Genomic DNA, 27,657 nt, shown 5'->3' with positions numbered 1-27,657 from the left:
AGAAGTTGCTCTATTCACATCTTGTCTGACCAATTACTTCCTTCGAATTATGCTGGTTTTCTAGGTTGGCCAGTACTTTCAGACAAAACACATTCAAAGCCAAGTGTCAAACTCAACTCTACCTCAATAATTTCTTCACATAAGTACCTATACAGAAACAGTCACAGACACAGCTCAGCAAATCAAGCAATTTTCCTCCTCTGGGAAAGAAGAAAAAAATAGATTACAGCTGTCCTGTCTAATCTGAAATATTTGAGACATACTGAATTACTGCACTGATGAGACCTATGATTTCCACGAGAAAATGAGACATGTAGGCTCCCTCTGGGAAAGTATTTGACTTTAACAGAAACATGCATGTTCCCCCAGGCTGGGATGTGACTGGCAACGTGCCATCGATCCGTAAACCAACTGATTTCTTATCCTGCTTGCCATGCGTGGTGTTATCACCAAGGCAGTAGCTCTGCATTTAGAGCAAGAAGCCACTGCAGACCAGCTCTGTTGGGGGTTCACAAATGTACCTGATATCCTAGATGCCATATTTGAGAAAAGGAGAGAAGCTAATGCCTTTCAGAAACTTACAGCTGCTTATACTGTACTCATTTCAACATTTTGGGAGGTCCATCAATCCTATGCACTCTTCTAGTTATGAAAATATGGCCATGAAAATATGTAAGAGAAAGGGCTGTTCCATCCCAGACCCTCTCCTCCATCTCCTCTTTACTCTCTGTAGTCTCCAAATAGAGGAAGAAGTAAAGTTTTCACTCCCCAATCCAAACAGTAAGGCCTAAGCTGATGTACAGGTGAATAGCCAAATACAGTTTGAAAACCTTCTACATTAAGAAGACATGAAAAACAGCAGATTAAAACATACTGGAGAACCTGAGGTATTGCATAATGACACATACCTTACACCTGGGCTCATCCCCCAATGTTTTAGGCTCTCATGTAATACTCTGCTCTGATAGAACCATCTCAGACAGCCACCAGCATCCTTAGACACCTTCTTTCCTTCTCCAGCAGTGTAATCCTAATCAGCCTTTAAAGATGGATCACTGTAAACAAAACAAAACAAAACAAAACAAAACAAAACAAAACAAAACAAAACAAAACAAGACAAAACAAGGAATTTAGTGCAAGCCTTCTTAAAAGCATAAAGTCAAATAATGATACTGTTAGATATCTTGTACAGATATGTTAGTATTTCTGATATAGAACGCAGAATTACAATATAACAGTTCCTGTTTGACTGTGGTTAGACCTGTGGTTCACCATTTAACACCAGTTGACACCTTCCATGTCTCTCTCCGTCAGATTCCTCATCAAAAGGAAAATCAAAACCCCAAAACAAGATAGGTTATAAATCTCAAATCTCATTATTGGAATTATTTGTAAAATGCTTTAGAAACCATTGAAAAAGTTTCATTAGAGGCTGGTAGGTTAGTAATAGTCCAGGTATGAACTACATGTTTTCATCTGAAAACCTACAGACAGTGGGTTTGAGATGTAGACAACACAATACACTAGAGGGGTAAATGAATTAACTAATGGTGAGAGAGACAAACAGTGGGTGTATAAGTAGAAAGAACTGATTTTCATCACTGGAAGTAAACACAGTGTTCCCTTTAACTTCAGGCCAACAAAAAAAATGGATGTGTATGGGTTAAAAAAAGATATAAAGCATGAAATGAAGGAACTTGTCTTCCAGACCATTGTTCAGGTGACAGATGACTTTGTAAATGTCACACAGCTTTTTCCCTCCTGTATGAAAGAAGAAAGAATCTGATCAATTCCTGCCCATTCCCCCCTGCTTCCCCAGGCAACTTTTGCAACCGATGCAAAGCATAGCATTCAGTGTCAAAGTCTGTTACATGCTGCTATCTCCTAATAATATTAAAATGAAAATGAAAGTAGCTCCCAAACAATCTTTAAATCAATCCTAATGTGATCAAATGTGAATATCTCCCTCTTTCTTTTCCTCCTTCCCTCTCCCTTCCCTGTCTCTTGAACGTTTACTACAGCATTTTGTCTGCAGCAATGGATTCAATTGTCACATTGCTGATTGGTGTCCAGTCTCTCAAGTTTGACATAATTGTTCTGTCCAAAGGCCTGCTATACCTATCTTTTTAATGTGATTTCTTTCTCTCTCTTTTTTTTTTTTTTTTTCATCCTGACCTGGAGCTGCAGCATGTTTTTGGTGTAATTGAACTGACCATAGGAAGATAAAAACTTTTACAGTGATAGGGAAGGATGTAACTTCTGCCTTTTCTGGTCTAAGGATGGTCTATATTTTCCAGACCTTTTATTTTTATAGGCCACCCTTGATGCTTACCAGAACTGTTGTTTCTGGATGCTACTTCCCTGTTTTTTTGCAGCTGCTATGAAATAGCTGCGATAAAATTGTCTTTTGATACTTTCCATAATTCTTATCTGCACTTGACTTGTTCTGGAAAAATAAAGGCATTTTAAAAAGCTGAACAACTGTATAAAATGGTGGACACTTTTTTTTTTTTTTTACTTCTCCATGTAAAAAAAACTAAAAACCGATCTTTTAGGAGAAGACATTGTAAAATAGACTAAATTAATTTTTAATATGTCAGTCATTATGGCTTGAAAAGACTGATGTTCTGGTACTCAAACAGAACTTTGAAGTCTTGGACAAGGGTTGGCTGACTATAAGAACATTCTTACAAAAATAAGTTAGAATTATTTTCTAAGAAGAAGTGGAAGAGGGAGTTGGTAGTACTGCTTTTAATAATTAATATAGCTTACTTTGCACAGATGAAAAAAATACTGACTATTATATCGCAAAATATCACATAAAATGAGCAATCAGCCCTCAAAAACTCCTTTCAGTGGAATTCCAAAGAGGTCATGGTTCATATGTATCAAATAGTTTTAACAAGGAACTTGGGAAAAAAAATGAAATCATTACTGAGGGTATTTTCAGATGACATAAATTTGGGTATAGTAATAAATAATGACAAAAATACATGACTGACTTGGAGCTCTCTGGATTGCTTGGTAAGCTGAGTGTAAGCAAACAATTGGGACCAAGTGTATCATTACAAATTGAGGAAAAAGAATTAAAGCTGACTATACAAACAGAAGGATAATACAAGGAGGTAGTGACCCAATTTTTAAACACAGCTATAAATGCTACTCTTCCAGATTTCCTTTGTAAAATCTTTTTACATTAGTGTTCAGACATATTTTTTTCTTATATGTCCCCACATGAATTCAGTGTTTCATTTTATTTGACTTAACAGAGGTAAAACACATGTGGAGATTTGTTTAGTCTGTAAGTAACTACGTGAAGAACATTGTGGACAAATTTTAGCAATGTTTGAAGACTGGTTGTTAAAGTTATAGAAATTCAAACTGAAAATAAAGCCTAGATTTAAACAGTAACATGATTATCCATGGGAACTGTTTACCAAAGAAGATGATAGTTTTTCCATCTCTGGGTGTACTTAAAATGGGTTTACTATTCTTTTCCTACTTCAAGCACAGATTTTGGGCTCAACGTAGGAGTTAATATGAGAAACTCCCACGGCTTGCTTTGTGAAAAGAGGTTTTCCTTTATCCAGAGATCTAAAGAAGTTACACTGACAGCAACGACTTGTTTAGCCCAAGATTTAACCAACTGGAAAAGTGACTGTGAGGTATTCACCCACATGTATTTTACACCAAGCCCAATCCAGCTGCATCTGCAGACACGGCCCAAGGATCAAGGGTGCACTATTAATTGCCTCTGTCCTCTAAGGTCGCACCTCTTTTCCCTGATACACTCAAAATTTTCAGCTCAATCCTGAATTTGGCACTGCTTCAAGCTATTTATTATGATTTAGAAATAAATCCTCAAGTCTCATAACGCAGCAGCTTTTGTCACAATAATCACCTTAGCACAACATGTTCCTGTTTTGAAGCTTGATAGGTTAACTCAGCTTCACAAAGCTTGCAACAAGGTTTGAGATGCTTGGATAAAAGTGGTATTGGGTGAAATCACTGTTAATATTCTTTAAAACCTCTCAGGTGTAGAAGCACCCAGTTATACATGCTGAGAACATTAGCAGAGTATTAGTCAGGATATACATCAGCACCTTTCTCTCCTCAACCTTCTTTTCTATAATAAAATGGAGTTGTTGTTTTTTTTCATAGGTTCAGCACTGAATCATTAGGGCTGGAATCCGGACCCTAGTGGGTGGCATATCTTGTGCTTGTGCTTCACAGCAAGAATGAATTCATTTTCCTTAAGCCATTACTGTTAGACTGATTATAAGTCCGCCCTTGAAAGCTTCTAAGTGAAAGTGATTCTGTGACCTCCCTTGGCAGTTTGTTCCATGACTCTAGCTATCCTAATAGTTATAAAGTTTGTCTTAATCATTAACTTAAATTTCCCCTTTGTTGCAGCTTCATCCCATTACTTCTTGTTCTGACCTTGATGACTAATTAGAATAATTGGCCCCTGACCTCCTTCTATTATTCTTTATGTATTTGGAAGAGAGGTAGTTGTAGACCAGAAAATGTGGAACCGTATCCTAATGCCCTGACAGCCTCAGGAAAACATACAGTCTTGGGACTTCTGTTTGACCTACAGTAAGGTTAAAAGCCATGTGTAAAAGTTAGAACAGCATTCAAACTTTAAAGAAACTTCCTTGTACTAGAGTTGTTATGCAGGTTGATCAAATTGATCAAAGTCAAAAAGGGTTTGCTGAACTGAACTTACCTGGCTACAACTATCTGGTGACTCAAGTAAGGTCATCTCTTATTCAGTTACAAAGGAAATAGTGAGACATTAGTAGCTCAGAGAAGTACAGATGTTTACATAGGAGAAATTTGCCAGAAATTCAATGCTGAATGTTAGCAGATCCATCCAGGAAGGCTTGGATTTGTGGAGAAAGAATAGACAAGATTAAGTTATATGCTCAAAGATATTTGAGGAGCTGTTCTTACTGGTTTTGACAGAGAAACTGTTGAATCCATGACACTGTAAGACAGAAATAATTATGCTAATCACACCTTTCCTCTCCCTCTGAAAAACTTATCTGTTGAATTTAGGAGTCAAAATGTCATGAAGGCACACCAAAATTACTCCAAGCAAATAGGCTTAAACCAACTTTAATGCAGAACCAAAACAAAATGATGTATCAAAACCAAAGAGAAACAGGGTGAGCAGTCCCAAACTCAATCAGCACTCCAAAAACATTTAATGAACTACAGGTTTGATTACACTGGTTGAGGATATTATTACCATACGAGCACATGAGAATGATGATCCACAGCATACACACACCCACTCAAAAGAGAAATGTCTCTCACTCAAGGGTAGCCAGAAGAAACAGTCTGTTGTCCAGGTGTGGGCAAGAGCTCACTCAAGGAGAAATATCCAGGAGAAATAAGCACTCACCAAGGAGAAGGTGAGGGCTTTCAGACCAACGAAGTCTCCTTAGATGGCATACTACTCTAAGGGGAAGTCTCCGTTCACAGTCCCGCTGCTCCAAGAAGACCACTCAAGAGGGATCTTTGACCCGGACCCCATTTTATAGTCTGGTCGAATTTGGCTGTGGTCATTATGAACATGGTCAAGAAGCCACTCTGGGCCTGAGGAACCTCGTTGGCTAAGGACCTTGTCTGTTGACCAAGAGTCCCATCCCTCCTGCTCCTCCAACTGACTGGTTGTATGTGACTGGAGTCACCATGCCCAGGTGGAAGGGGACGTGAGAACAGCCACAGTGGGACACAAAAGTTGCTAAAAAGGCATCAACTGTCAAATTGAAAGCTCTGGAAATTATTGGGGTGCATGCAAGTGCCACACCTACAGAGTTTAAAATTTCTGTTACATACAGACTGACATGTATTTAAAGCTATTTTCCAATGCCATGAGCTGAACCAAAGAACCTGTATTCAGAAGATGCTCATGACCCTGAGATCACAGAAACTTTGGTAATCTCTTTATGCAGAGCACTAGTATGTCATGTACCCTCAGTCCTCCCATCCAGCAAATATATTTATTTTAGTGGAAATGGAGCTTCTGTCTTCCTCCTATTGGAGTAGCACCTAGTGGTTAGATCAGTCACTGGTATTGTCTGGTTGCCTTGAAATGGCGTAGAAATTAGGTCTTGTTAATAGGACTTACAATAATATTAAGAAACAATTTAACACTATCAACAAATGTATTTTTTATAAATGAATAAAATTATTTTATAGCTAATATATATAGTCTTGGTTTCTATTAAACTCTATGGCAAAGAGTTACACAATACAGTTATATTATTAACGGAAAAAAATATATATTTACCCCACTGCCTAAATGTTTCATTGTTTACCATATGGTTCTTGTACTGAGGAGAAGAATAATAATTTTCTTTATATCCCTTTGTAGCAATTTTATTTTAAAGACCCCCGATTCTTATCCTTTTATCTGTGGAGATCTAATAATACTGTGCTTGGTTGTACTTCTCTGCCAGATTGACATTGGTGGTGTCAGTGAAATCTGTAAATCGTTGATTTCAAGAGGAGTATATATTCTTGCTCTGATAAGTATCTTTTTCCTCTAAATGGTGAAGGAAAATAATTTGGTGCATGAAGCAATACAATAAAATTCAGTGGCTAAATTCACAAGCGATGTGCAAATAAATAGAACCAAATTTTCTCGGCTTCAGCTCCATCAACATGATATTTCCCTGTGATAGTGCAGCAATGACATTGTAGTCTCAGTCCTAAATTACGTAGGTAGATAAGTACATTTTACTGGTGGGACAAGATTTCATGTCCTGCTTGACAGTTGTGACAGAAAGTAACTTCTGAGTTACAGCACCTTATCATTCATGGCATGGCACAAAATATTAACATCCTTGAGTATGATTAAGTAAGTGACACCTCATAATAACTTATCATATATCTTGAAGCAAGTCAGAAGTCAGTACTGGCCTCATTTGATTATCTCACCTCCTACCAAACATGAAAAGCATGACACGTTGTTTGCAAGCTAAGGGTCAACATCTCAATAAGACATCCAGTGAAATACTTCTCCAGTAATAATTAAAATGAAATGGAAATAGCCCTACCAAGGAAAGAAAGAACTACGCAGTCATCAACATAATTCTTTTTTGTGCAGTACATATTGTTCTGAAGTACAATGATAGGTTTTGCATTTCATTTGGGAATGGAAAGGGTGACATAGAGTCAAAAAGCTTTAATTTTCATTGGCTGATGGTCATTGTCTTATCAGGGGAAGGAGGTCACCAAACTGATCTATGATTATGTAAATCTACTTGCTATATTTTGAAATAGATCCAACAAGAGACAGATTTTTTTTTTCTAGTTTGCAATATTGTTTAGCGTTATTTGGATGTAATTAATGAAGAAAAATCCCTTTCTATCAATAATATTTTTCCTAAAATATTAACATTTTGAAATGTTACTTACCAGTTCAATATTATAAAAAGACCACTAGTTCTTTTTTTTTTTACAAAATTAATTATTTTTTGTTGCCAAAAATCCAGCTATTTTTACCTTTTCAGTTCCTGATCATTCAAAAAGACTACAAGTTTATGGATTTTTTCCATAATGCACTGCAGACAAAATTTCTGAAGAAGATTTTTGATGAAAAGTGTAATAAAATATCTATTTTTCAAAATCAGTCATACTGAAATGCAGGCTTCCCTAACAAGCTTTTATCTCTATTCATTTGAAACCTTCAAAGGGAGGTATCAAACAGTCTTAAGAGTGTATTTTTTATCATTTACATTAGTTACTTTGCAATTCCATATTTCATTATTCTGTGCAGCTTGTATCAGGTGTCCTGAGATTCTTTCTCTTTGTATTATAGTGTGTCTTGATCACAGTTCATCTAAGGTAGAGGATCACTTAGCTTTTCTTCACAGGACTGCAGCTGAGATCCACATCTCCCAGGAGACCATCTGTGGTATAAGGTAAGTGACTCCCAGGAGGACGTCACACAAATTTACATCAATTAGTACACTCAGACACCAGAAATATCTGGTAGCTTGTCAAGGGGAGGAGTAAAAAAAAAAAAAAAAGGCAAAATAACCCCTCCTCAAGATTCATTGATGTCCTTTTTGAATTACCCTGCAGGACTATGAAGCTGTGATGAAGAACCGTGACTGTTGAAGACACTACATCTGCCTCTGAATGTCTCTGGTGTGAATCAAGCTTATTTCTATGTTCACATATTTAGAAAAAGCACACCGTATTCCTGTCTCTCCAAGGCAAACAACCCTCCCAAGACTTAAAAAGATATAGTCTCTGATTTACAGTTTAAAAACATGAGACATTCTAAGCTGAATACTGAGTAAAGGCAGTCAAAGTTTGCATAGGCGGTCTCAAATGGAGAGCCCTTCAGAAGGAATTTCGATCATCCCAAATTAGGTAAGAACAAGAAATTTCATGCTCCACCACTTGAAATGTCCCTAGTACCAATCTAAAGTGGGCAATAGTGTAAAAATTTAAGATGGGGAGTGTAATGCCCTGAGTTCATGCAAAAATAATACACTTATTTTTTTTTTTTTTTTTTTTTTAGTTTTGCCTTGCTATTTTCACTGAGACTCTTACATTTTCATGTATGGTCTCAACATTAACCACTCCAATGTTATTAGTCATGTACTATGATACGGGTTAGAGGTTTCTCCTCTGCATATTGCAGAAAAAGAAAAATTCTGCCAGAGGAGTATCAAAATATACCTATTGTTCAGAAGTGAAATGGTCATTGCTGGTTCTATAAAGCGGTCTTAACTTGTATGCCCCTGTGATACATGCACCCTCAGACCATTTTCATATGACTTCACCAGAAGGAGCAAAGTCCCGTGATGTTTTTGATAAAAAGAAACTCGAACCAGAGAGTTGAGTGGCATAGTCATGACCACAGAGAAGGTAAGTGGCGAAGCAGGAACCTGAATGAGGATCTCACCATTACAGCATTGGTAATCTAACTGTTTCTGCCTCCTAAAACGGCAGACAGACAGGTATCAACCGAGCAAACTACAAACACAATGTATTAAGAGGATTATGTGTGGTCTCAAGCTGAGGAAATCAATTACTTAAACTGCTGAAAGCAGATGGATAAGTATAGGCAAAATCTTCACATTAATTATTAACTCCTTTCAGCTTTTTATTTTATCAGCAGAATGAAGGAAAAGGGAAAAAGAAATCTTTGTCTTAAGAGTGATCAAAAAGATTCTTTCCAAGAAAAGCTGTAATAAGGCTTCATCAATTATAAACCAAGAAAGGCAGGGGCAAGAAGAACACTTGGCAGGTTGCTGTGGCTTTTTTTTTGTTGTTTTTTTTGTTGTTGTTTTTGTTTGTTTGATTGGTTGTGGGGTTTTTTGTTTGTTTTGTTTTTGTTTGTTTGCTTTAGTTTTGTTTTGTTTTGTTTTTAATATTTCCCCCCTCTCTTAGTTCTTTCACTGTCTTTGTTCTTGTGCTTCTTCCTCAACCAGGAGCAGTCCTGCTACAGCGAATGCACACCTGATGTACAGAACTGTTTCATGGTTAGACAATTTTGACAGCTACTCTCTGCATGTTTTTTGGGTGGGGTGGGGGTGGGAAGAAAGGCAGAGGGCTGTCTAGGCTCTGTGTGGGTGTAAGACATTGTGCTTCTGTGCTGTTTTGCCTCTGAGTGCATAGTCCTACATCCAGCCTGGAACCATCAAAGTCATGTGTGCAAAGAGACCATTCAGCATGGAGATTTAATGACAGATATTAATATTATTCAGTCAGAGGGGAAGAAAGAAAAATATCTTTCAAATCTGATGACAAGTTCTCTTCCTTCTGCCTGCACCATGACTGCTTCCAATTCTGCTGAGGAACTAGTTTCCTCTTTCTCAGTTCAAAACTCCCTTTTCTTCTCTTTTCTTCTTTTTTCCCCTCCTTTCTTTTATTTTCCTTTTAGGTTCTCAGTTTTTCTTTTTTATCTTCTTCTTCTTTGTTCCTCTTCTCTGTGGACCCCTCTGCCAAGATCAGATTTCTATTGTTTTTGCCAGTTTCATTTTCACTTTCTAAAACTCATTATTTCTTGTGATGATGAGCATTCATCCTTCTAATAATTCAGATATAAAGAAAGACAGTATGTAAAGAGAATAGCTAATAACTTCCCCTGTTAATGTTTCAGTCTGCAGCAGGAGCTGACATCCTCAGGAGAACATGGTAACAAGTTTTGGAGAAACTTGTAAGGGACCTGCCATGGAAATTACCAGGAGAGACCCTAGTCACAAAGAAAGAAAAGCAAATTCTTCCCTGGGCCAGTGACAGACTCTTAACTCATTTGTGTTTTCTCCTCAGAGGCACAACAGAAAAAGCCTACAGATAGGAAAAGGGGATGCAAAGATTGATGTTCAAATATCATGAAAATGGACCAGATCCTCAGCTGATATAAATCGGCACAGACCCACAGGAATCAATGCAGCAATGCCGATTTACATCAGATGAAGACCTGGCCCAGTAAATCTGTCATGCTTTGGATAAAGAGGTGACTGGGCAGGGGGAACCACACTATGACTTAGTGTCTGGTCAAACAGGCAGTGAAATGGAAACACAGCCCCTGCTTGTTGCAAAGGGCTAGCTGTGGTAAATGCTTCCTCTGGAGAGAAAGCACATCCCTGGGGACTCCATGTGCCCTTGGCTCCAGATCCTGTGAGGGAGACAATGGCCAGTGCACCACTGCAAGTGTTTCCCTGAAAGTTTAAAGGAGGCTGAGGCATTGATTCCACATTATGCAAAAGGGATATTAAGTTGTAGCTGTTTGTATGTCAAAGAAGCAACCCTCCTGTAAGGGCTCTTCCTCACATGCATCTGAATTCCTCAGCCAGAGATTGTCCTGAAATGGTGCTCAGTGTGTGGTATCTCCTCTACCAGCCATACTGCTATTAACCTACAGGGCTCTGGTATTTGAGCACTTTGTGAAGATTAAATGAAATACTACCTCTGATTCTTCACCTTTGGTCCCTCTTTAGTGTTTAAAAGTATAGTGTGAATCTTGCTTGTGCTTTTGAGCTATGTGATGTGAAGAGTGTGACATCTTTGAGGTGTTACTGAAAAACAAAGAAATAATTATATGAACTACTGTCCTTTATTTCTTTTCACCTGTGCTTAATGTTTCTCTTCCTCACTTTCCATCCCCCACAGCAAGGGCAAAGTGAGTAACAGGAAGAAAAAGGCTGAAAGAAAGAAGACTGAAAGAAAGCACAGAGGTGGGTTGGGTTTTTTTTGTTTGTTTTGTTTTGTGGGTTGGTTTGTTTGTTTGTTTGTTTGTATTGTTTTTTGTTTGTTTTCAATTTGAGGAGAAAAATCCCTATTCAAAATTTCACAGAAAAAAACAAGCAACTCAAGCTGATGGTAGGATAAACAGGAAGTTTTGTTCTGTTGTTAATGTTCTGGGTTGACATTTACTTTTTGAGAGCAAACGCTAACAGCTTAAAAGAAGACTATGAGTAACTCTCAGGTATTGTCAATAGTGTCATGTAGTATTGAAACTCTCATTTATAATCTGTTGGAAAGTTTTTAGGATTTTTTTTTTTTTTTACTTCTCATTTCTTTGTTTCTAATGTAATTTAAACTTCACTAGAGAAAAAAGAATACAGAACATATCAGCCAAAACTAAAAAGAAAGCTGGTTGTCAGAAATTAACACAGATGTACTTTCCCAGTGACAAAAGTGAGCAATTTCTCACTTAACATAAAAAAGAGGAAAAAAATAAACTCTTGGATCTAAGGGTAGAAGACTGAAAAGTGATATTCAAAAATGGCAAAATTATATTTGGACTCGAAATCTCTGGAAAACTAATTGGAAGAAGCAAATAGATTATGATTCCATTTGTTTTGCAGATAAAGCTTGAAAAATTAACAAGGTTAAACAATGAATAGTATCAAACTATCAAAACTCAGAAATTGTGTTACATTCAGACCAGTGCAGCAAACAAGCACAGACAAACATGTTCAGCAGGTCGTGAGGATTTTTAACAATTTAATTAAGAAAACAACAAAGGAAAATAAGGAATTGACCTTAGGGGCCAAGAAGGTCCTCTCCAATTTTATTTCTTTAATGAATAAAAATTGCTTTGTTAAAGCAGTTTGGGGTAAATTTTTCAATGTCCATTGTTAACAGACAAACTCAGACAGACTTACCAAGGATGAGAATTTTACTACATTAATGCTGACGCTTGGTTTTCCTTCAGAGCCATCTCAGGGATAGAAGAAGCCCAACCTGTCTGCCTAAAGTAGGTCTCTGCATGTCAGCTAAATATGCTATAGACAGAAACAGACATGTCCATCCTCTGTAAAGAGATCAAAAAGATAATTCCTCTCATCCAAACAATTAACGAGGATATGCATAGAATGGAACATAGTAGGTCTGAATCTTGCTTAAGTCCAGAGAGGAAAAGGAATAAGATGTTAATTCTTTTTTTCCTGATTATTGACTTGAACACACGCACAAGCTTGACTTCTGAACTTGAGTCACAGAAGAAACTTTGGTAATTCCTCTCTTTTACCACGGCATAGGTGTATTCTTCCTCCCTCTCTTCTGCGTTTGTTTTCTCTTTTTTTCATAGCCATATTTTCAGGCCTTTTCTGGCTGTCTGGCCTTTTTCTATTCTATTTCTGCTTCTGCCCCTTCACCCTTTTCTTCCCACCCCTCCTCTGTACAGCTGCAAAAAAGTCCACACTCCTTCCCTCCCCACTACTGCTGTGTTTAGTTTCAGGCCACTGTGAATTTTTGTGCCCACATTGTGCAGATCCCTTATTTATTTTATATGTGACCTGTATTTGGGGCAGTGGCTCCCGTTGTTTCAGCTGCTTCTAAACAAAAGACCATTTATTTGTTCCCTCATTTAGCTCCAAGAGGAGGTGGCTGCTAGGCACACCCACTTCTATGAGGTTTCCCCCATCATAATGAAGCTATTTTGTTATTTTCTTCACATTTAAAATGCAAGAGAACAACAGGCTTGATCTATTTGTGTAGATTAAACTCCACAGAGGGAAAGAAATATCAAGCATTAAAGAAAGAGAAAGAATGTGAGAGAAAGTGACTACTGAAGGGAAACAAAAATGTAGAGATAAATGCAGATTTAAGTTATAAAAAGGTTCTAAAATGTCCCCAAGGAGAGATGCAGGACTTTATTCAGAAGAAGGCAGTCTGATCAGGGGTTACAGTACATAAATATTGAAAAGCTGCCTAACAGGTAAGCAAGGCTGCTAGATGTCAGCATGTTCTTTTCAAGATCCAACTTGCAGCAAATTGACTGTGAAAGAAAGGTGGAAAAAAAAAAAAAAAAGAAAAGAAGAAAGAGAAATGAAGAAAGGAGAACTGCTTGAAGGAAGGCCTTAAAACTTCTTATTCTTTCTTTTCCTCCTCATTCAGACATACTACATATAAATGCACTTAAACTTCTCTGAAATACTGTGCTTATACCACCCCTACAACTTCTCTCTTGGACCATGATTTTCTCAGAAACCTGCCTCTTCTGGAAGAAGGAAAAAAAAGTATTCTCCCTGCCAATAACACCTCTGTGAATTCTCCTCAAAGGACAGCACTTCTTGCACTTATGCTTTTCCTCCACAAGCTGACATCTGCTGTAATGCATCTCTATCTTAAGCTTTAGAGTCATGTGACTTAAATCCCCATAAGTGTTGATTGTACATGATTGGTTCTTCCTGAGACACAACTTCCCTGTATGCAACTTCACACAGAGCTTTACTTTGGACTGCTCTTCCACTCTTGCTCTAATACATTCTTTTCATATCCTACCATTTTTGCAATTGTTCTTTTTACTGTGGTAGTGTCTGGGGATTTCAAGCAGTTAGAAAAAAGTCTTGTTATGCTATATGTCTAACAAGTGTTTCTTCAATAGTGTAAATAATGCCTCTGTCTTGCTCTAAAGAGTACCTTACATTATAATAACAGCTAGTAAATCTGAAAAAAATAAGCAGCCTGAGTAATCTAAAATTAGGGAAAGAAATAGCAATTATTCTGCTGAGGAAAACTGAATTTAATAAAAGGTAGTTTTAAATAGGTGTTGTTGTGTTTTTGATGGGGATAAGTAAGGCTCATAGCCTTTTTTTTTTTTTCTTTTCAGGTCATTAGACAGCAGTACCACGTCATTAGATTGCAGATATCCATGCTGTTTCTACCTGTCTTTTGCCAGACTACTTCCAGGATAAGAGGTAATTTGGCTACCTCTTAAGATACTTAATAGAGATATTTAGACTCATGGTTTGGTGTTTTTCTCTAGGTTTCTTTTTCTGATCATCGAAATCTCCCAGCAATCACTCAGTTATTTCTCTGTTTTACTTTTGTCCTTCCTTATTTCTAACAAATTCAGTGCTGTTACTGCTTTCAGAATTGACACTGTTTTGGGTATCCCTATATGGATCTAAATTTTACTATGTAAACTCACGTTTAGCTTCCTTCAAATTTTCTTAAAAGTAAAAACTGACTAGTGCTTGTTCCACTCTTTATAATTTACAAGTTGTGGGTTTTGTGTTTTATTTGTGTTTTTTGTTTGTTTGTTTCTTTGTTTGTTTTGTGTTTTTGTGTGTTTTTTGTTTTTTGTTTTTTTTCTCAGAGGGATTGATTGTATATCCTGGGTGCCAGAGCAACCATGATCAAATCAGCATGTTACTCATAAGCATAGAATTACGCACCTGGTTATACTGTCTGCCTAGTGAGCAGCTGAGTGAGTGAAATGGCTTGTGAACAGCCTGAGAACAAATATCCAGATTTATCTCCAAAATAGTTGCTAATGCCTCAAAAATACAATTTCCTTATATTCAGTCAGGGGGAGTATGACTCTTGGATAGGATTTGACTTCAGAAAGCAAATAGAAACTTGAGGGAAAGATGCAGAATGTTTCCTGCTTTTATTTTATACTTTTTTTTTTTTTTTTTCTGTCTTCTTTTCTTTAAATGATGGACTTGAGCTTAGATCATTTGCAAGACTTTTGGATACAGATATACAGAGAATATGAATCTTGAATCTTCCATTTCACACTCTGCCTGAACAGGGTAATAGCTTGAGGTTCTGTCAGGACCTTCATCTGCAAGAAATGAGTAGCAAACTTTCTGTGATTACACAGCTGTGGAACAGGCCACAAGATCTTCGGATGACTGAGAACTAAAAAAGCATTTGATTTTTACTGATGCTTACTTTTGTGCATACTGGAGCTGCTAAATTAAAGGAATAAAGGCTCTATACTCCTTCTCCAGACAAGAAGAAGATAAGATATTAAGTACAGGGCTGAAATTCAGCTAATTCAGGGTGTGATATTGCTATAGACTGCTTAGCTTCTTATTTGAGGATGGGATAATCAGTGACCCCAGTAGTGGTTGTGGGTGAATGAGGAGAGGGAAAGAAAAAGTAATGGTGAGGACACGTGACTACCATCTTTATCAGATAGACTATGTCCTGGAGGGGTGGGCAGGAGCTGGGGGGATGCATGGTTACAGATTCCTCCTTCATCTGGGAATCCTCCAAAAATCTTGGGAACTCAGTGTATTTTGTCTTTTGTACCAGAGGATTTGATAGTAGATTTTTACACACTGTTTCATTATGGATTAAATTTGAAGGATATCAAGCATTTTGAATATTTGAGTGAAGAGATCAAGTGTAGTTTAATGCAGAAGACAACTGATGTACAGAGCTCAAGCGGGTTGTCTCCAGAAAGATGATTTTCCTCTACATTTTTTCAGCCAACACTACTGAAATATGTTTTGTGTGTATGTAGCATGCAATCATACATGAAAACTAGCCAAAGAGAAAAAAAAAAGAACAACAGATTATCTAAAGGAATAATCATCTCAACATATCTGCTGCAGGAGCTAGAAATAGTATTTTTATTTTATCTTTGAAGTGGGTGAAACATTAGCATTTAAGTAAATTAGTTTCACAAGGAGCCTCTGAATCACGTGTCTCTGACTCATCATTACACATGAAGAATGAGATTGCAGAAAGCAAGAGTACTTGTGATCGAATTAATTATGGGTGGTTTTTTTTTCTTCTTTTTTTTTTTTTCTTTTTTTTTTTTGTAATTTAGGAGAATGCAATTAAAACTGAACTTGATAATTAATTCTGAACCGGTAAGAACCAGTTCCAAAGATTATGACTATAATGCTGTGTAGCCATTGATATAAATATTCATAAGGTTTCATTGTTTTATGGTTTTTATGAAGCACACAGCTTATCTGAAGAAGTAAAATCAAAGTACTATTATTTAACATCATAGTATGAATAAGACTCAATAGAAAGAGATAAAAATATATGCAGAAGAAAATGTAACATGCATGTTCTGTGAATATGTTTATGGGTATTTGTGCATTTCAATTTGTATGCTTTATGCAGTATTATGTACTTCTCTATAATATGTATAGACGTATTGGATTGTACAATCCAATTGGATTATACATAATTGGATTATTAGACACTTTTGCAGGCATGTACAGAGTAACCACATCTGAAACTGTCACATTCAAAAGCACATAGGCACATATTCCCAGAATTAGAAAAGATTAAACAATTTCAATCTGGGCACTACCTGTTGGGTGAAATTCATAGAGATTGACTTATCCTGCCACCAAAAATCAATCAGCATATAAAACTAATTATGTCTAGTTCATGACAGAGTAAGAAAATGCCCTTATTCCATCTCAGCTCAAGATGTTCACCATAGCTGCCTCCAGATCAAAATTCATTTTATAATAAACATGGAATCTTAAAAAATCCCAGAAAAATAAAAATAGGATGAAAATCAATGCCTAAAGGAAACAATATGGCTAAAGTAAAGCCTTTTTTTTTTTTTTTTTTTTAACTGATGTAAAGATACAGTAGCTTAAACAAAATTGTTCTATAGCATTGGAGACCTGAGGAAGCTGGCTGTAGCTCAGGCCCTCTAGTCAGTGAACACAATATTCAAATTGGAAAAAGATTTAAATCTCCTGTGCTGGTATGTTCAGTTCATTTATTGTGAGGCACTGAAAAGTCAAATTCAGTATTATGTGATTAAGCTACATCTGTCTCAGCATAAGCAGTAACCATATTTCTTTAAGTTCAGCAGGTGTTTTGCAAAGAATCTAAAGGATTTTGCACAAAATTAGTGCCTATAATAAAGCGCCAGTGATGAAGAGACAGCTCTTTATATCACTGATATATTATAGTTTCATTCTAATAAATGTCATTGCCAAATATTTCAAAACCTAAAACAGGTTTGCTGACTGAACTGTTTTGCAAGCATATTTGCAATGCCTTATTGCAAAGATGTTCTTTTATAGACATACAGTTTAGAAATTTTATTTGACACTGCTGACTACTAAATTAGCAGCTTTTCAACTTTGCCAGACTCGTGCAACACAATTGAGATAAAAGGTAAAATGCATAACTTCTGCATTAATTCTTGTTGGCAGTATCATAAGAAACCTCAAGATGTGTTAATTGAGCCTAGAATATGTGAAACAAATGACAAAGCCCCCCCTTCCACTGTGAGATCCTCTCTCTCCCCTTCTTCTGGTACTTGGTCTATTCAGTCTGCACTAAGCCCAGCATCACAATATATTAATTCAGCCCCAGAACAGTATGGCTGGTACTAAGGCATGTGGCTCTCCACAAAGAAAACAAGCCTTTGGTATACTTTGCCTCTTGTAATGGTATTTAAGAGAAAAGAAGTGATGTTTCCAGCTTTCTAGTTCTTCTTGCATTTGTTTATGTGGAGTTACTTTAGGATATGATTTCAAGGTTCCTAATGCATTGGGATCAAGACTACACATCTGCCGACACAGTTCTGCTGAAGTTCCAGTATAAGAGACTCAAAAGCTTCCCACAGAATCTGCAGAAGTCTCAAGACACAGAATTAAACAATGATTTGTCTTTACTAAAAGTCAGATTTGTAATACTATACATTTTTGTTTCTTTTTGGTTCAATGAGATTTTGTTTGTTTTGTTTTGTTTTGTATTGTTTTGTTTTGTTTTGTATTGTTTTGTTTTGTTTGGTTTGGTTTTCCAGGGGCCTGTGTAGCTTCATTGACTGTCATTTGTCTCCTAAAAAGTACTAGAGCAGACAAATCAAACCCAATAGACTCAAAGAGATGTTGGTCATGTTAGGTGTACAGATTTAACTTCAACTGGCATACAAACAGAATTTAAAATGTTGTGCAATCTTTTTCTTAAGCTATGAGGGAACAGTGAAAACTTAATCATCTCTGGGTGAGAAACGTAACCTGCAAACAAAAAACAACAAAAAAGCAAGTGCAGCTCAAAACTCCACAGTTCTGTGTTAAAATATGCTTCAAACACTTTCATTATTTTCATTTTTCATTATTATTTTATTTTATTTTATGTTATGTTATTTTATTTTATTTATTATTTTCATTTTTTCTTCATTATTTTGCTCTCCAAGGAACTTGAATATAAAGACTCAAATTCCACTGACATAACTTTAAATATCTGAGTTATTTAAACTAGGAATAGTAGTATTTTAGGTTCTTCCCACTGTTGCTGGAGAGAAATAAATACTTCTCAGTTCCTGGATGATACAGTCCACCCTCCAGAGGCACATACTTCTTTTCATTGATTATGGAGGGAGTCTACTGTGGCTGTGTTTCTAACTTAGGCGTATCACTTAGGATTCCATAGCTAGCTAGAATGAGTCCAAGCCAAAATCAATAGCAATAGCAAAATCTATGTCAGACTTCTGGAAAGAAAAGAAGACCCCAGTGTCTCCTTCCCTCCTCTCCTCCTCTGATAACAACGTAAACCAGGAGCCTTCCTTCAGTTTGCACTTTCTCTAGAGCACTCCAGTTGTTCTGTATGAAGAATGCGGAAAACAAAGACAAAACACAGAGTGAAGCTCCAGAAATAACCTCTGCAAACAGTCCCTACAGTGTAGCTCCCCCTGCCAAGAAGCCTTCTGGATTTGATGAACCAGCTCTGCAACGAATTAATGGTGACTGATGGACAAGACTAAGAAATCTTGTGTATATTTTATAGTATTGCTGTCAATGAATGTCTAGAATTTACTTTCAGATGAATATGTCTGCTGGGACCCTGCAAAAGAAGCTCCTTGAAAACACTCTTGGATCCCAGGGTTTCATTAAAACACAAAAAAATTAAAACCAGGAACATTCTTATTTGTTGATTTTCTTTTAAGAACAGAAATGAGCAAGGTAAAGCAGATTGCCAAAGAAAGCCAGCTGCAAGCTTTATTTTTAGAAATCTCTATTTTTATGAAATTACTTTTTCAAATATACTATTGAAACTGATAAACTTTTTTTACCTAGAGCATACATTTATGGGAAGGCAAGATACTGTAATCATTAAAAAAATGAAGGCTCTAGTGAAGCATTTTGTTATGAGATAGGTCTTTTCTCTTTTAGTTTTAGAGAGCTTTCAATTATGTTTTCAGTGAACCACTTTTTCTAGTTGGGGAAAAAAAAAAGGAAACCAAAATTAAGCAAAATATTAAGGAGGCTTCCATCCTTTTCACCTACCTTATTGTTATACTTTGATAAAAATTTAACAATGATTTAATAATGGGATTTGATTGCCCCAAATCTTCCTTGTTTGTTTTTTTTTTTTTTTTTTTTTTTCCTTAATGGAGAGTCAAAACACATTATGAGTTTCATGTAAGGAAATGTAAGGAAATTATATGAAATTATATGAAATATGAAAAACAAAGCTATGAAAAAAATAGAAAATGCATTAGAATTAACACTTGCACCAATGCTGTGGAAATATGTGAATCTCATGATTTCCATACCTTCTCATAATGCAATATGTCAGGGAAAAATCAGATACGTAGCTGATTTTCTCTCTATAAGGCCAGAGGTTGCAGTTTAGCTGAATCTTTTACCTTGTTTTCGTTAACTCCAGGAAATTCGTCCACCATCTGTAAAGATTTTGGAAGAAGGAATTATTGGAGAGCTTAGAAATATGTCTTTAATGTGTGATAGCACTGTCAAATTCTACGAAAGGTGGAAATAATCCCTTCTTCCTGTTATGACAGATGGGACAAAAAGTTGCTCATTTAAATCACTGCAGGGGAGATACCAACTATGAGTAAAGAAACTTTTCCAAGGGCAAGGGTGATTGGGGCTGGAATACAGTTTCACAGGGAAATTGTGGGGTTTCCAACTTTGAAAGACTTTCAGAATAGTTTAGACAACTGTTAAGTCAAAACAATAAGGGTAATGTCAGGTTTGGTGCATGCCTGGGCCATAGAGTGAGCCTGTCTCACCTTGTGACATCTCTTTGAGCCATGTTCTTCTCTGTGATTCTCTGATGAGGATAAAGGCATGAAGGTGAGCATTGATAATAGGAATCTAATTTCCATCTCTTTCCAGACGTTCTGTGTCCTGCAGCAATTATCTTTCATCTTTTCATACCTCAGCTTCGTAAAATAATACAAATCCCCTGGTTTGTCAGGCATAAAAATTCTGATGAGAGAGCATCTGAGACGGTGTCCAGTGTAGTGGTAACTGAAGCAGCAGAAGAGCCAAGAGAGATGAAATAGTGACAATTATTATAACTACCTACTCAGCCTGAAACAGGCTGTGCTTATGTAATCATAAATAGATCTAGCTGTGCAAAGAAATATTATCAATACTGGTTTACAAATAAGAAATTATAAGTCCTTTAAAAAGGAAAAAAATACTCAGAAAACAGATTTTGAGAATATATTTAAAGAAATATTTGTGGTGGGTTAATTAGATTGCCAAATTAACAAATACACTGGATAGAATGGATAAATAGAATAGATACTGATGCCAATAGTTAGAACTTAATGAAAATTCCAGAGTTATCTGTTAACCTCTTTTCTAAGAGTTAGAGTCTTTTGGCAACCTGTTTGAACTACTCCTAGGCAACGTTACTTGTGTTTTATTCCTGCAAATGATATGCTTAAATCCCTTTCATAGTCTCTCCAGTCTGGAAACTAAAAAGTACCTGTCATTGAAGTTCAGAGCCTGCATGTAGCCCTGTACCATCCTGTGCTCAGCCTTAGCCATTAATAATGAAAAAAGAATGAGGTGTATGAATGAGCTGGAATTTGTTTTGGAACTAAACTGAATTTAAATTGTTACTTTAGTGCAACATCTTTTTTTTTTTTTTTTTTTCCTATTTTTTTTCAGACATATGAATTCTCTGCTATTTATAGAATACTGTCTACATAAAGGGCATATTAATTTTTTATGAATCAGGCTTCCAAAATGAGAAAAAAATACACAAATGGAAACTGGACCCTTTCCATATTATCACAAACACAGGCATATTCATTATTTAGCAGTAATAACATAACCCAGACATTGAGTCACCACATTAGGATGGACTTGAAGTAGTGACTCCACTACCAAAGTGCAACCTGCGGTTCATTATAAACCTAATTCTGAATCACTTTTCCCATCCCATCTCCCCAAACACATATAGGAAATGACTTGCAAATAGCTTGCTTTTACTTTCAAACTCCTTTACAAGTTTTGATGCTGGGGAGTTTTTCTTTATTTTGCTAGCTTTGAATTTAATTGAACAAGTTCATTCAAAGACAGCCTGAGCCATTTTCTCCTCACGAGACATGTCTCTTAACACGTATGAAGAAAACTTCAAGGATCAAAAATGACCCTATCCTATGCCAGCAAATGGACTACATTTAGGTGTCTACAAGAAAAGAACTGTAACCCAGACTCTTTTCATAAAAAGGGAATGATTCTTCTGCAATTCCTGTAGAAGAGCTAATCTTCAGAAAATTCTGAAATTGTTGTCCACTGCCAAACTCATAAAGAAGAGTCTGTAGTGAGATCCATTAATTCTTTGCAGCTATGCATAATCTCAGTAACTGTATTTAAGCTCTGAATTGTTGTATATTAGTGGGTCATACAAACAAAATGAACATTAAAAACAGCTCTACCAAGTCAGACCCTCCATTCGTACTGTCTCCAACTCTAGTTGACAGTAGATAGCTGATAAGAACCCTAAGAATAGGTCAGTCATTGAATGGCACTTTCCCACAGTATTCTTCCAACCTCCAAATATTAGAAACTGATCTTTTGAGAGAGGTGGCATCTTTGTAGTTGGTATTCTGAAAAATCTTATTCTTCCATTCTTCTTCACTTGTCTTTTTAAACCCTGTAAAATTTAATGATTCATTAATTCATTCTCACATGCATATTATGTGTATAAAAATTCACAGTTTTGTAAAATATAATAGAGAATTTAATTTAAGGTGTAATAAGTTAGGAAAGACTATGAGAATTTTTTTTTTTTTTCTCTTCACCTTCTCTGTGTTACCCAGGGTTCTGTTAAGTCCACATTTTATGTACTGGAACTACACTGGCAACTTGCTTGATCTGGCCGACATTTGCAAGTTTGGATGCCTATGTTAAAATAGTTCATTTTACAATTTGTAGTTCAGGCTAAAAAAAAAATAAATATACATACATATATATTTCTCTTTGCCATATAAGAGTTACTAGACACTTATCTGTCTTAAACAATATTGGGAATGTCATGTCAAATGATAACATTAATTAAAAAAAAATTGTCACTGTGGTTAAACAGTTGAAGTCCATGAGAGTGCTAAGTTTATGAGTCTATTGATAAAAAGATTGTCCTGTTTTTTGCTAGGATAGAGCTAATTTTCTTCCTGGTAGCCGGTGTAGTGCCATGTTTTAGAGTTAGTATGAGGATGACATTGATAACACACTGGTGTTTTAGTCGTTGCTAAGCAGTAAGATGGGGGAACTGTTGGTCAAGGAATTTTCAGCTTCTTATACTGTCCTGCCAATGAGAAGATGGCAAGTGTGCAAAAGCATCAGGAGGAGACACAGCTGGGACAGCTGACCCCAAATGACTAAAGGTATATTTGATACCATATAATGCCATGCTCAACAATAAAAACTGGGGAAAGAAGGAGAAAGGGGGTTATGACTTATGAGGTTTGTCTTCCCAAGTACCCATTTTGCACAATGGATCCTGGCTTTCCTGGCAATGGCTGAACACCTGCTTGCACATGGGAAGTGGTGAATTAATTCCTTGTTTTGTTTTATGTGTATAAATTTTGCTTTACTTGTTAAACTGTCTTTACCTCAACCCACAAGTTTTCTCATTTTCACTCTTCTGATTCTGTCCCCCATCCCCCCAGAGGGGAGTGAGCAAGTGGCTCTGTGGGGCTTAGTTGCTGGCTGGAGTTAAACCGTGATACAGATCTAAAAAGATCTAGGAGGTAGAAATCACACAAGGCTTTAGGATCTAAAAATAGTTACAAAAGCTAAAAGCATGCTTAAACATCTCAACCAGATGAACTGTACATGGAGGAAACACTTTTCATTTTTGAGTACGTGTACCATTTTCTCTTCAGAGCAACTCTTCAATTTTATGTTTAACCATATAGGCAGTTCAGCATCATGTTTCTACTCTATGGTTTACTCATTGTTGAAGTCATGCCTTTCTAGATCCTACGCTCACTTACAAACATCTGTTTAAATGAAGACAGCAACATGATGTACAGAGTAGGGCTTCATAAACAAAAGCTACAACCATTTGATTAAAAAGAATTGCACTGGTTTGCACAAAAGTTATCTTGTCTTTGGTAGCGGTCAATGCTGAAGCAGTAAGTGTCAGAAACCAAATGAGCAGATAGGCAGAAACACACACAAATATGTTCACAGAGAGAGAGAAGTATGGATATATACATACATGTATCACGATCATTAATTGAGACACTTCTAGCTGCTGACAGAGACAACTTGGATCAGAGTTTGTATCTAGAACCTGTTTTTTGCTTAACATTGCTACATGATCTTTAAGTGATATTTAATAAATAATTTTAATCCCTTCCCTATTAATTGATTCCTTTCCTTTTCTGAGGTTTTACAAGGATGCATTATTTCAGATTTAGTATTTAGTTTTATGTTGCTGTTTTCTTTTTAATCTTCCTTTCAAACACTGCAGGCTACCCGTTGTCTCTTATTACATTATGTACTGCACTTAACACCATGGAGATGTGGAATTATCATGGGATTCTAGACATTACTGAAACACAAATTACGATAATTACAGTATTGCAGCTGCTCAACTTGTATTTTAGTTTGGAGAAAAAAAAAGTTCACCTCTCCTCTCCTCACACCCTATTTCCATCTTTATAGATTTGCAGGTGTAAAGAAGACAGGAAAACAACAATCAAATTTGTGATTGTTTTCTGGAAGGGACAGTACTTTTATAAATCCCCCTTGAAGCAGTATTTGATTTTGTAATAAGTTTTTCTTTCTTCCTCCTCAGAAGAGTTTGCACATATTGCAGGGAGTGGGGGTAGAAATTGAAGAGGAGAGAGGGAGAGGAAAGCAGAGAAAGGGAGACTGATAGGTTTGGATGTAAAAAAGATGTCCTCAAATCCTTTAAAAAATATCTTCCATACCCTCAAGAGCCCATTGCAGATCTCAGCCAGACATCTTCTTTTTCATCACATACCTTTTGGGAGATGTCAGCGATGTCAGCAATTTCAGCATTATTCACGTAAGGAGGCAGAATTAAATTCCTCAGCTCCTGGCTGAGCAGGGAGGAGGCTGGAATTTACCTACTGTTGTTCAAGCATAGGGTGATAGCAAGGCTGCAGCTGCTTGGCTCCCTCTTAAACAAACCTCCTAACCAGTCACCATGGAGCATCTTTCACTCTGTTCCCATGGCAACACCTCTATCCTCTGGTGCCCATGGTGTCTCTAATGCTTTCGACTAGTTGGATTCCTTGGCACCTGCCTCCAGTGCCAGGTCTTGTCAAACCTTATTAGGCTGAGAATCCATTTTGGCTGCACTAGTGGGAAAAGAAAGCAGGCAAATTTAGTTCACCTGAGATCTCTTTCAAATCCCAGTAAAGTCAATTTTTCAAGTTTCCAGCTAAAAGCTGAACTTGCCTAGAACAAAGATGTACACGTGCACACACAGAAATAAATACACAGAATCTCCTTCTGTCACATGCAGTGCTTCTTCCTTCTGTGTAATACACATGTATGATCACACTCTCTCGCACTCACAGATTAATGCAGGTGTGCTTGCTTTTTTTTGTTACAAGAAACCCCCTAAAAACCTGTTTTTTAATGCATGAGCAAACTATTGTAGACAAACAGCTTGCCTCTCAGGTTTAAACCATTGGCTCATCACAGAATTCCTTGCACATATGTAGTTATAGTAGTTATAGGAACTACCTGTCTCACTGCTACACTGTCACGTGGAAACCTTGTCTGTTTTACAGCTTTTGATGTGATTGTCACATGCAGATGCCCAGTACAACACACTTACTTTGTCTTTTCACAGACTCATGCTTCCACACTCACTGTCGCACCTATAAAGCTGTTTAATTTGTTTAAATGAAGACAAAACTTTAGCAATTTAGTGGAGAAACAAAAGTCACATTTCTAACCAATATGTATGCTCACTGACTAGGAGGAATAACGTAAGTTCACTTGGGTATGATTATATCTCATGCTCATAACCCTCATATCTAAGTACCTACATATGTATAAGCATATTAATAAGTGAGAATACCTGTATGCTGGTACTTGCATTGCATTTTTGATGGGCATGTTTTGCCAGTTAGGGGAATATCTATTTTTACCTTGGTCCCCAAGCTGACTTTTTTAATCAACATCAAATTCAGAGTTTGAGTTTGAGTGTTTAACAGAGACACACTGTTACTCTGGCCTCCATCTGTATTTAATGTTGTAGACTGATGACTTTGTTTAGTCAAGTCTGAGTAAGATCTGTCTAATGGTGACTAATCTAAATAAGTCATCTAAACTCTTTCTAAAGAGACAGAAAGGAAAGGAGCTGTAGAAGATGACTCAGTACACTAAACTTCCCCTTAAACATCTTATTTTTAAAGAAATTTAGATGACTGTTTACTTTACTAAGCATATAAATTATGTGCCTAAAAATTAATTTGGAGCACGATGGGTATGCAGTTGAATCCTCTTTGAAAGAAAAGCTAAGGGTATTTTCATCAAGTTGCTTTCTGATGTGCAAGATTCTTCCAACAAAGAATGCATAAATTTCTTCTGTTGACAACCTCCTCTAAGCTGCTGAAGAAGCAGCAGTGCCTTAGGCCTGAGCTCTCTCTGTATTTTCTAGGAATTTGCCTTTTTACTTAGATGAGCAACAGACAGCTCTGGATGTCTCTGAAAACAAAACAAACGAACAAACAAACAAAAAGTTAAAATGTTTGGCTGAAAACTTTCCTATCTTTTGTTTCTTTTGAAGTTGTCTACATTGCTACGTGTTTATGTGACATGTTTCAGAGTACAGTTCATCTGGATTATCTCCAGTGTCTAGAGAAAGTTTAAAGCTGACCGTTGCTCTTAGCTAACAATATGCTGGGCACCAATTTCTGGAATCACATTGTTCCCAATGCTTTTTCATGGAAACACCTCTCTTCATCAAACTTCCACTACATATAGCCCTGTTTTGTTAGTGATGAACTTAAATAACATTCCTGAGATCAGAGAACTCTAGTATGAGAAAAAAAAAATAAAAAAATTGTTACTGACGATTTCATATTCTTCCTGGTGTCAATTCAAGAGTCTATTAGATGATTCATTCATAAACACCAGTCTGTACCAATATCCTTCTTGTGCCACTAGTCCTCCAAAAATGTGGTTACATCTGTCTGCCCAATCCTAATGAACTTTGCTATGGGGAAGGCACTCACGTATCATATCAGACTGTCCATTACCTAACTGTTGCCATGTGTCTGGTTTGTATAATTTCATGTTTGTCATCAGGCATAGTTAACAAAATGATCAATTAATTTTATTCTATCCACAGTAAAAGTTGAAAGAAGACTTTAATGTTTGGTGAGATTATCACAAAAGTAAATCTGATTATTACAGTCATCGCACAACCCCCAGTGAGAAATGACTCAATCTCCATAATGCTTTTGTTAGAGACCAACTCATTCACTGAGTTGTCACCCAACACAGTACACAAGCACCAGTCACAAAACTTCCCCAATTACTCTTGTTACACTACACAGGACAGATTTGTGTTTTGAGACTAGCAACGGAGCCTGCTGCTTAAAAGTGACTTTCATCAACTAAATTTGAAGACAAAGCTAACAACTGCTACTTCTGGCAGAAGCATGCTTTTCTGAACTGCATTGTGGTCAGTATATCCCTCAGAGCCCTGTGTACATGCATCAGAACTCTAGTGTAGTAGGACTTTCTAACATGGGACTTTCTTTCATCTCAGGGCTGAGTACCCAAAAAAAAAATCCTCTGCTTTCTATTTAACTCATCACTTCAGTGGAACTCACAGTAGTTTGATTTCAAACTTACCTAATTAAAACTAGTAGTCAAAGAAAACCAAGGCACTTGTTTACTCACAGAATTCAGTGGCTGTGCAAATATCTGCACTTGGTCCCTTTGTTTGATTCTTATCTCTAATTGAAAGTCTTGGTTTCTTCCATCTCTCTGTTGCATCCTAAGCCAATTCACATTTCATCTGATCTAGTTGTACCACTTCTGTAGTTTAAAAATTATTTCAAAAAATCACAGTAATGTCACTAAATTCATTTTCTCCTTAAGAATTCAGGAGACATAAACATAAAAGGAAACTAGATTAAGCATAGAGTATTGTGGTTGTTTCTCACTGACAGTTTTGGATAGCTTTTCAGTTTTT

At 36.6% G+C, this 27,657-nt stretch overlaps 1 long non-coding RNA gene across 5 annotated transcripts in view; it reads right to left on the bottom strand.

Annotated features, from left to right (window-relative positions):
- LOC110360291 (uncharacterized) overlaps nt 1–24,634 on the bottom strand; it is a 74,827-nt gene extending 50,193 nt beyond the window's left edge. The window contains exons 1-5 of one of the 5 annotated variants that reach the window (XR_010469173.1): nt 24,460–24,634; nt 20,237–20,477; nt 12,144–19,888; nt 4,730–4,885; nt 909–1,055 (exon numbers count right to left, since the gene is read on the bottom strand). This is a non-coding gene — a long non-coding RNA (uncharacterized LOC110360291). Of the gene's footprint in view, nt 1–908; nt 1,056–4,729; nt 19,889–20,236; nt 20,478–24,459 lie in introns of all 5 variants that reach the window. The other 4 variants (XR_010469174.1, XR_010469176.1, XR_010469172.1 and 1 more) reach the window with 4 other exon arrangements.
- Nucleotides 24,635–27,657: the final 3,023 nt, after the last annotated feature.

This window comes from Columba livia, chromosome Z, assembly GCF_036013475.1.
Source record: "Columba livia isolate bColLiv1 breed racing homer chromosome Z, bColLiv1.pat.W.v2, whole genome shotgun sequence".
In the NCBI taxonomy this organism is placed as follows: domain Eukaryota; kingdom Metazoa; phylum Chordata; class Aves; order Columbiformes; family Columbidae; genus Columba; species Columba livia.
Note: the sequence above shows the minus strand (reverse complement) of the source record. Positions and strands in the feature narration are given on the sequence as shown.